At 41.3% G+C, this 10,674-nt stretch overlaps 1 pseudogene; it reads right to left on the reverse strand.

Moving 5' to 3' along the window:
* Positions 1–930: 930 nt before the first annotated feature.
* LOC123460709 lies at positions 931–4,242 on the reverse strand (annotated as a pseudogene).
* Positions 4,243–10,674: the final 6,432 nt, after the last annotated feature.

Genomic DNA, 10,674 nt, shown 5'->3' on the forward strand with positions numbered 1-10,674 from the left:
TTGCCTGCAAAGCCAAAGGACCCAGGTTTGACTCTCCAAGACCCACATAAGCCAGATGTATAAGGTGGTGCATGCATCTGGAATTCATTTGCAGTGGTTGGAGGCCCTGGTGCACCCATTCTCTCTGTCTCTCCCTTTCTCTCTCTCTTTCTCTCTCTCTCTCTCGCTCTTTCTCCCTCTCAAATAAAGCAAATTTTCCTAGTAGATTGTTCTTCTACAGTAAGTTGGCTTTAAATGTCTATAAGCTTAAACTGTATAAGTAATCCTAATCACTTTAGAAATTAATTTTTAAATCAGTCTTAATATTTCTAAACATACCAGAACATGATCTAACTTTTCAGCTTACAGAAAAATAAAACCATTTAATTATTATTATTACCTGTATTGAAGATTCTAATAACTACAGAGGTCTGAATTTGGACTAAAGTATAGTTATTTGCAATATATAAAGTAATGTTTGGTTTTAATTTTCAAATGATGTAATAAGAACCCTGGTTACAGGATTCTGCTGAATTACATTTGAGAAAAGGAAACTAGCTGTTTCACTGTAATACTAGTATGTTCAAGATTATATTATACAAATATATGTAAAGAAACTTAAAGATTATAAGTTTCTAATGAGGAGGCATCATGTGGTCTGTTTCATTGGCATATATTTGCAAATCGTTTTAACACTGCAAACATCAGGGAGTTTAAAAATCAGACATGAGAGCCAGGCGTGGTGGCACACGCCTTTAATCCCAGCAGAGGTAGGAGGATCACTGTGAGTTCAAGGCCACCCTAAGACTACATAGTGAATTCCAGGTCAGTCTGGGATAGAGTGATACCCTACCTCGAACAAAAAAAAAAAGAATCAGATGTGGGAAAAGGTGTATACTATAGTCTACTACAAGGATGCTGGTGTAATCTACACAAGGCCTGTTAATGATGTCAATCAACTGGAGGGAGGAGTTTATCGATAAAATGCTTGACAGCTGTCATTTTCTGTTGACACTGTGCATCATGCCTTCAGACATTTTGAAGGTTACATTCACTGAGTTTACCAGTGTTTTTAGTTTTTCAACAATCAGAGAACTAAACATTAAGGGAACTAAAGAGTCACTATCTCCACAACACTGGAGAATAGAAATGTCTCTGTTGATGCCACAGATAGGACCCTGTGTAAATGAAGATCAAAGTGGAAACCAACAACTGAGTGTAGTGCCACCCGCCCCTTTCTGTTGCGTTGCATAGAGATAAAGCTCCTCCTGAGAAAATTCTCCCAAAATAATCCTGTTAGAAGGAATGCCATTCTTCACCTCTTGAACTATAAAGGCTTTTACATTTTCTGCTACCTGTTTAATTTCAGATCCATCCTCCTGAGAAACTGGTGAAAGCCCAATAGTATCAAACCAGGAAGGCCTAGCCTTGTTTATATTTAAGGTGAAGGCATAATTGCCATGTGCAGGCAGATATATTGATATGCGAACTTCTGGTACCTGCAAAATCATTTGCCCACTCATGCCCAGTATCTCCCAGTCCCCGAAGGACAGTAACCCCAGTGGTGGCCTTGCGGGCGGCAGGCACGACGACAACAGGCAACAGGGCCAGTGTCACTGCTCAGCGGACAGTGCTCTGGAAGCGGAAATGCCCCACGGCGTGTGCACTCACGCGTGTGTGCTCAGGCGTGTGCGCGGCAACACCCTTTCCACTTTTTCATTCTTAATTCTTTTCTGAGTATACAGAGCAGTTTTCTGGAAAGCCGTCTGATGGTTGTTTTTTTGTGGTACTGGGGTTTGAACCAAACCTAGAGCCTCATATATGCTAGGTTTGACATGCACTGTGTGTGTTGTTATAACATACTGAATAAAAGGCAAATGTGAGAATTTAACTTTCTGTTGTCAGACATTAAAGAGATTTGCAAGTATAAAAAAAAAAAATTTTCTTATGCTCAGGGAGCCTTTGTGGAGCAGCTGAGCCATCCCAGTGTCCTAGCGAGAACAGGTCTAAACATTGTGTATGCCGATTATCACTTATCTAAAAATTGCAATAACTAGTACAAAGCATTGTCTTGATGCTGTGGAGATAAGTCTTTTGGTTTGTTTTTGTTTGTTTGTCTGTTTTTTTTTTTTTTTGTGAGATGCCATGTTGCAACATAACTGGTACTTCAATACGAGTAATCAACAAACATAGTAGTTTTTATTCCATTCCAAGAAGGTCCCTGGGCAATCTAGAGAATAACAGGTTTCAATGTCACCATATATTGTTTTATGAATTCCCAATTCTCTCTAGTTCATGTTGGGTGACTAAAAAGACAGATAGGAACTAGAAGAGCAAAAAGCCAGAAACCAAAAAGGCACTGGACAATCCACAAGCCAGGAAATGTAGGAGAGGTTTTAGAATAAATGCCATCTCAAAATATGCCTCTTAGGCATATCAAGTTTTGAGCTAAAGGCCATTAAAAGCCAGAAGATGGACTGGAGAGATGGCTTAGTGGTTAACACGCTTGCCTGCAAAGCCAAAGAACCCAGATTCGATTCTCCAAGACCCATGTAAGCCAGATGCACAATGTGGCACATTCATCTGGAGTTTGTTTGTAGCAGCTAGAGGCCCCACCATGCCAATTTTCTTTATCTGCCTCTCTATCTTTCTTTCTCCTTCTTTCTCTGTCTTAATAAGTAAATAAATAAATTATGAAAGCCAGCAGAAACAGAAAAACCTCTAAAGCAAACCACAAGCTTTCCTTTCCTAAAGCACAACTTTCTTTCATAAAGGAAACTTCCATTCTAGAGATGTGACCCTCTCATGTAGGCCCTGGTACCACAGGCCTATAATGCCAGCACTTGGGAAGCTGAGACAGGAGGATCCCAAGTTCAAGGTCTGTTTGAGCTACAGAAATGTCTTGGTCTCCCATTCAGGAAGATGAAGACTAGAGAACTTTATCCATAGAGATGACATTGAATTAAATCTGCATTTAATAAAAACTCAATAATCATCCCTTGTTGACATTCATTGTTTGGCCACCTTGCCTTCCACTCCAGAAGCTTTGATTCTAACCACCCCTTTGAGTTAAAAATATCATTCGTGTGTGTGTGTGTGTGTGTGTGTGTGTTACATATCCTGATATACAATTCAGATTTTGTTTGTTCTTCTCATGTAAACCAGCCTCTGGATGTCTAATTTCCAAGATGACAATTGAAGATCTTAGGATGAATGGGGTTTGTTTTTCTCTATTCTGTATCTGTATTTATATTAGTTTAAGGGTAAATATGAAGCCATGAATTTCTAAAGATGACTCTTGGGTATCTTCATCCATTTTCTATATGGAAGCTGTACCATAAATCAGTCTGAGAGCCAATCTTCATGACTGAAGTGTCTTATTACTTAGGAAATAATATGCATAGTTCAAACTCTCAATTCTTCAAATTATTCAGGCTCAGTAAAGTCCACAGAGAAAATACCAGATATTAAATGGGTCAAAAAGACTCTTTCCACTCTAGGAGATAGATCATTATGCTATGAGATCACTATGATCAATATCTTTTATTTATTTAGCAAATATTTTTGACCGCCTTTGGAGGATTCATATTGTCAGCTTTGCAAAGGGAAAACTTTTTAATCTGTAAAGACTAGAAGTGTCTGTACTGCACAGTTCTTGGTGACATTTTCATAAGTTCTTAAAGGTAGAAGTGAAATACCAGAATTTTAAAACCAATAACAAAAAAATGCCTGGGGGTTGAAAAGGTGACTTAGTGGTTAGGGTGCTTACCTGTGAAGCTCAAGGATCTAGGTTCAATTCTCCAGGTCCCATGTAAGCCAAAAGCCTATGGTAGTGCATGTATCTGGAGTTCATTTGCAGAGGCTAAAGGCCCTGGAGCCCCCATTCTCACTTTCTCTCTATCTCTAATACATGCATAAAAGTAAATCAGAAAAAAAAAAAAAAAAACTTGGCAGAGCTAGTCAGGCTCAGCGATTTGCAATTCAAACGATGTATTTGTCTTTCAGCTCACCTCATTGACATAGGGCAGATCCTAACCCCAACTCCTTCTCTCCCATAAGATACTCATTCAGGTCCTGCAACTTGTAGGCCATCTAAATGTTCATTCACATGACATACGTTTTCCATTATGTGTCACCTGATGTGTCTAAACTGGAGATTTGGAAGGGCTGACCTTGGCTGTGGTCCATGTCTACAAGTTCCAGTGCCTTGTCGGCTCTCCGATTCCCTTTGCCCTTCACCAGGACAGCATCTTTTCTTCCCATTCTCATGAAAGCTCCAAATGATGAAAAGCAGCAGACCTAGTTCCCTATGTTAACAGGTCTGACAGTTAAAGAAGGTCAACCCTCCTTAGTAAACTTCATATTGTAAAAGGGAAAAAAAAAAACTATTTTTCTATTTTAATCCTAAGCACAGAACACCCCTCTATAACCAGATGTATGAGTGGGGTTTTTTGCCCCAAACTGGAAAGCATATTTCATTCAGTTTGGTGCCATCTACCTGGAGAGACCATCAGATTCCACAGGTTGAGGGCTCAGTGCCACAAGACTGCCCCATTTCAGATGGCACTCACAAGTTCCCAGTGGTCACTTACATACAGTTCGTGTCAAGCTGCAACAAATTGGCATTCCCAAAGTCTTCCCCCTTAGCTTGCTAATGTGCTAGTACGGATCACAGAACTCAGCACAATGCAATGCATAAAAATGCAACTCATTGTTGCATGGCACTTCTTGAGGAGGCAAGAACAAACATCTATTCACCCCAGATCAGTCACTGAGGGTAAACCAAAGAAAGGAATCCACGCATATCTAGCTTGAAGAAACAATGAGTATACTGGGGTTACTTACTGGCACATAGGTCATTCAAAGGCAGCCGTGTCACCAAAATGAGCACGCTAGCATGAGTGACCCCTCACGACCACTGTATCCCCAGCATTTCCTGAGACTTGCAGGTAGCTCTTCACAAGCCTGTCCCCAGCAGGCAACTTCTCATAATATATGTGGCCTTGGAAAGCAGCCTGTACATTTTTTTTTAAATTTTTTATTTATTTATTTGAGAGCGACAGACACAGAGAGAAAGACAGATAGAGGGAGAGAGAGAGAGAATGGGCGCGCCATGGCTTCCAGCCTCTGCAAACGAACTCCAGATGCGTGCGCCCCCTTGTGCATCTGGCTAACTTGGGATCTGGGGAACCGAGCCTTGAAACGGGGTCCTTAGGCTTCACAGGCAAACGCTTAACTGCTAAGCCATCTCTCCAGCCCAGCCTGTACATTTTATTAGTATCTGAGCTTCATGATCCTATGAGCCTCCTTCCTCCCTCCAGGAGACAATGTTGTATGTCAGAGGAAATAACTACACAGTGCTAGTTTATTAGGAAGCATATCAGAGAGGATATATATGAACAGTCTAGAAAATGATGGACAGGTCTACATAAGGCAGAGATGGATGGAGAGATGAAAATCATCAGCCACTCTCTAGGTCACACCATTCAACAATCTGGAAACTTATCGATCTCTTTATTAATAACACTTACAAAGCTTAATCTCCACTGCCTATTACAACCCATGGTCAGAGGGAAGACTGAAAATTCCAACCCTCTGAGTCTCTAATCAATTGCTTGTTCTTCTAACTAGCCCATTTCTGAGGGTAAATTACCTTATTAAAAAAACTCTGATGGGAACAAAGGTGCTGCCTATGACTAACAAAAGACACTCTCATCACTCAGGAAGTTCCAAAAATTTTAGGAGCCAATTTATAGGAATCAGAGACAAATGGGCTGGAGAGATTGCTCAGTGGTTAAGGTATCGCTTCTCCAGTACCCACATAAAGCCAGATGTACAAAGTGCCACATGCATCTGGAATTTCTTTGCAGTGGCTGAAGGCCCTGATGTGCCCATTCTCTTTTCTATCTCTCATCTATCCCTGCTTGCAAATAAATAGAAAAAAATATTTGTTTTAATAAACTAAGAGTACTTGGGGAAACGAGCAAAAGTGCTGCTTCCTTGCTCAACCTGGTACCAGCACAAGGGTGAAGGAGATAGACACAGAGAATACTCAACTCCTACCAAACCAGACATCCAGAGACACAGAGATGCTCAAGACCTCAACAATAAAACAGACCTAAAATGAACCCACCATGGCTCAGGGAAATTTGTGGAAGAGGGGGTGGAAAGAATGTCAGAGCCACACGTTGGGTCATTATGCACAGAGACTTTGCCTCCTACCCGTAACTGATGGCTAACCCCACGATGCACAATGGAGGGGGAGGACAGAGAGGAGACTAATGATGGCACCACCATGACTGTGTGCACTGTATATATAACCAATAAAAAAAACCAGAGCAAAGACAGCATATCTCATTTGCATTGCGTTGATTATCTATCACTCACAGTATTATACTGTTTCTCTGACTGAAGCCTTACTGATATGCAGTTCACTATGTACCCCCTTAACAGTTAGTAGTAGTGGTGCAGGGTGAATAAGTCCATGTAGTAAAGACAACTGCATTTGTTATCTAGAGCTGTCATTACTAAATACCTCAAACTGATGGCTTAAAGGAAAAAAAAAACTATTTTCTCACAGTTCGAGAGGCTGGAACTCCACGACCCAGATATCTCTAGGTTTAGTTTCTTCTGAGTTGGTCTTTCTTTGGCTTTCAGAATAGAGAATGCTGAGGGGCCCAGAGCAACTGAGCAGGTCAACCTCAAAGGATGATCTCCTCACTCCCATCGTCTGCAGGGGCTAAGGGGACAACTTCAAAAGGCCCTCACTCTCCAAAGAAGATACGACTTGATTACCTATAGTGATAATAACTATAGTCAATTGAAACCTATTACATAAGTCTCAGTCCATGAATCTACAATTATACTCTAATAAAAGCAATAAAATTAATTAGTTGCCATAGAATACATAAAATCATTCTGAAACTTAACAAAATAATTATGTGTCTCTCTTTTCCTCTAGAACTGTATCAAAAGGTAAATAATACTAGATGAGAGGATTTTTTTCTCATAGAATTAATGTAGTTAATAAATGAAGGAATTATTTAATTAGCATGTCACCATTTTGTATCTATTAATAAGTGTAGGTATCGATTGGTAATAGCTGCTAAAACCACAAAGGTAAAACCAATAGACACTCTGTGTTCCTGTCTGAAAAGCAAAATACTGCCTATGACTTAATTTTGCAAAAAACAAAATTGAGCCTGCACTTAAAACCCATAATCAAGTCTCTATAGTAGTAACTTACATGCAAGAAAGTTAGCACCACATGGGTTACACTCAGCAAAATCAACAGGACAGAGCAGGATAGACAGCTTAGCAATTAAGGCGTTTGCCTGCAAAGCCAAAGGACTCGGGCTCCATTCCCCAGGACCACATAAGCTAGATGCCCAAGGTGGAACATGCATCTAGAGTTCGTTTGCCGTGGCTGGAGGCCCTGTCGTGCCCAGTCTTCTCTTCTCAGTGGCAAAGAGGTGGTTGGGGGTGGGGGAGAATGGACACACCAGGACCTCCAGCCACTGCAAATGAACTCCAGATGAGTGTGCTACCATGTGCATCTGGCTTACAAAGGTAGTGGGGAATCAAGCCTGGGTCCTTAATCTTCACAGGCAAGTGCCTTAGCTGCTAAGCCATCTCTCCAGCTCCTCAAGTATATATTTTTTAAAAGTCAACAGGGCAAATGACTTGCTTTTCTTAAAATACCAAAATAAAAAAGAAATGAAACACCACAAAGGAGAAGGATCTTTATGGGCATACTTGCCAGTCATAATGTATGGGCCTTACATTTATATTCTGATTTAATAAATAAACTAGAAACAACAACTGTGAGATTCTCTGGATATGGTGGCTCATACCTGCAACTCAGCACTTGTATAACTTATGTACTAAAGACTTGGTCACAAGTGCGCCGTGGTTGGGAGGTGCTGGAAGCTTGGAAGTGGTAGAGCCCAGAGGGGTCTTTAAGATCTTTGAAGGCATTCCTTTGAAGGAACATTGGGGTCCTTCTTTCCCTTCTCCACTATGAGATGAATGGCTGGTGTCATGACACACTGCTTTGTCACAGCCCCAATAGCAACCGACCACAGACCGATGCCACCATGACCCAAAATAAATCTGGTCCCTTTATAAGCTGATTAGCTCAAGTATAAGGCACAATAATAGAAAGCTAACCACCATTGCTTCATTCCTCATGCCTGTTCCCTCTCAACACTTTGTCTAGTTTAGCTCTGGAAAATTCCAGAAAAGCATCTCTTTCTCTCTCTCCCTCTCTCTCTCTCTCTCTCTCTCTCTCTCGCACGCTCACAGAGCCATGTCAGCCGTGTCACAGACTCCGCCTCACCCCCACCCCCACTCTCCCCCACCCCCACTCTCCCCCACCCCCACTCTCCCCCACCCTCACCCCCACCCTCACCCCCACCACTGCAGACCTCCACATGGAGATACTTTTAGTAAGATACATTAGAAAACAATTTCAACCAGCAAAGACCATATATTCTACTTCCTGGAGTTCAAGATCACAGCCCAGTTTCCATTCTCTCAATCTGATTAGGAACAGCATGGTCTCACTGAAATTTCTGAATAGAAACTTAGAGAAAAATGTGCACTGCTCACCAGTGAAAACTATTTGGCCATAAGAGACTCCGTGTCCTACCACGGCTTTGAGAAAGGGGCCTACACTTCAGGCATTACCTCTGTCTATCCAGCATGATTTCCTTCTTGTAATCATTTGCTATTTTATTAACAGCTTGGCTGAGATATAACTCTGACACTGTACAATTCATCCACTTAAAGTATATCGCAAGGTATCTAGTGCATTCATGCTTTATTTTACAACATTTTTGTCAATGGAAGTCTTGTTCTTTTTATCCAATGCTGTCTTACCACCTCGCTTTCCCAGTCCAGTGTAACCACTAGTCTACTTTTATGTCCCTATAAATTTGACCATGCAGAGTATATTTCATCAATGGATTCATATGACATGTGTCTGGCCTTTACTTTTACTCAATTATAAAAATCATAACATTCTCAAGGTTCATTTGTATTATGCACATAGTAGAGTTTCACTTTTATTTATTTATTTTTGAGAGAGAGAAAGGGGGAGAGAGAGAAAGAGAGAGAAAGGGAATGGGTGCACCAGGACCTTTAGCCACTGGGAACAAACTCCAGACACATGGGCCCCCTTGTGTGCATATGTAACACTGTGTGTCACTGTCATCTAACTTAAGAGTGGCATGGAGATTGGAACATGAGTTCTTAGGCTTCACCCAAAAGCACCTTAACTGTTCAGCCATCCCTCCAGCCCAGAATTTCACCTTAAAAAATATTTTATTGCCAGGTGTGGTGGCACATGCCTTTAATCCCAGCACTCGAGAGGCAGAGGTAGGAGGATTGCCATGAGTTTGAGGCCACCCTGAGATTACATAGTTAATTCCAGGTCAACCTGGGCCAGAGTGAGACCATACCTCAAAAAACCATATATATATATATAATTTTATCTATTTATTGTGGTGGTTTGATTCAGATGTTCCCCCATAAACTTAGGTGAATGCTGATGGCAATTTGGAAATTAGAGCCTCCTGGAGGCAGTGTATTGTTGGGGGTGGGCTTATGGGTATTATAACTAATTTCCTCTTGCTACAGTTTGGCATACTCTTCTGTTGCTGTTGTCCACCTAATGTTGGCCAGGAGGTGATGTCCACCCTCTGTTTATGTCATCATCTTCCCCTGCCATCATGGAGCTTCCCTTCCAGTCTGTAAGCCTAAATAAACCCTTTTTTTTTCCCCAAAAGCTGCTCTTGGTCAGGTGATTTTTGCTGGCAGTGCAAACCTGACTGCAACATTTATTTATTTACTTCTTATTTGAGAGAGACAGAGAAAGAGAATGGGCACATCAGGGCCTCCAGATGTGGCAAATGAGCTCCATATGCATGTGCCACCTTATGCATCTGGACTATCTTCACAGGCAAGCACCTTGACCATTAACCAATCTCTCCAGCCCAAATTTCACTTTTTTTTTTTTTGGCTTTTTCAGGTGTGGTCTCCCTCTATCCTAGGCTGACCTGGAATTCACTATATTATCTCTGGGTGGCCTCAAACTCACAGCGATTCTCTTAAATCTGCTTCCTGAGTGCTGGGATTAAAGGATTAAAAGTGTGTACCACCATGCCCAGCTCTGAATGTCACTTTTGATGGCCAAATAATAACCTATTTATTTATTCATGCATCAGTCAATAGACATTCAGGTTGCTTCCATGTTTTACAGTGAATGGAGTTGCTACCAACATTCATGTATGAGATTTTGTTTGAATATCAGTTTACAGGTTATTTGGTTGTGCAGCTAAGAATGAAATTGCCAAGTCAGATGATTGTTTAACTTCTTGAAGGATCACCAAACCAGCTTCCAAAGCAGTAGTCATGAATCCTTACCCAAGAAAATAATTTCAGAAAGCAAGATATCAGTTGTCCATACTCTAAAACAGGACATCCCTGCTTAATTTAATGGAGTGTTGCCATTGCCTAATGACCCTGGATTTGGAGCATACCCCATAGGCCCATGTGTTAAAAGCTTGGTTCCCAGCCTGTGGCTCAACTTGGAGGTAGAAGACCCCTTGGTAGGTTTGGCCTGGTGGGAATTCTTAGGTCATTAAGTGTTGTGCCCTCAGAGGAAGTGATGAACTCCAGTCTTTCCTTTCACTT

The sequence above is a fragment of the Jaculus jaculus genome, chromosome 5, assembly GCF_020740685.1.
Source record: "Jaculus jaculus isolate mJacJac1 chromosome 5, mJacJac1.mat.Y.cur, whole genome shotgun sequence".
In the NCBI taxonomy this organism is placed as follows: Eukaryota; Metazoa; Chordata; class Mammalia; order Rodentia; family Dipodidae; genus Jaculus; species Jaculus jaculus.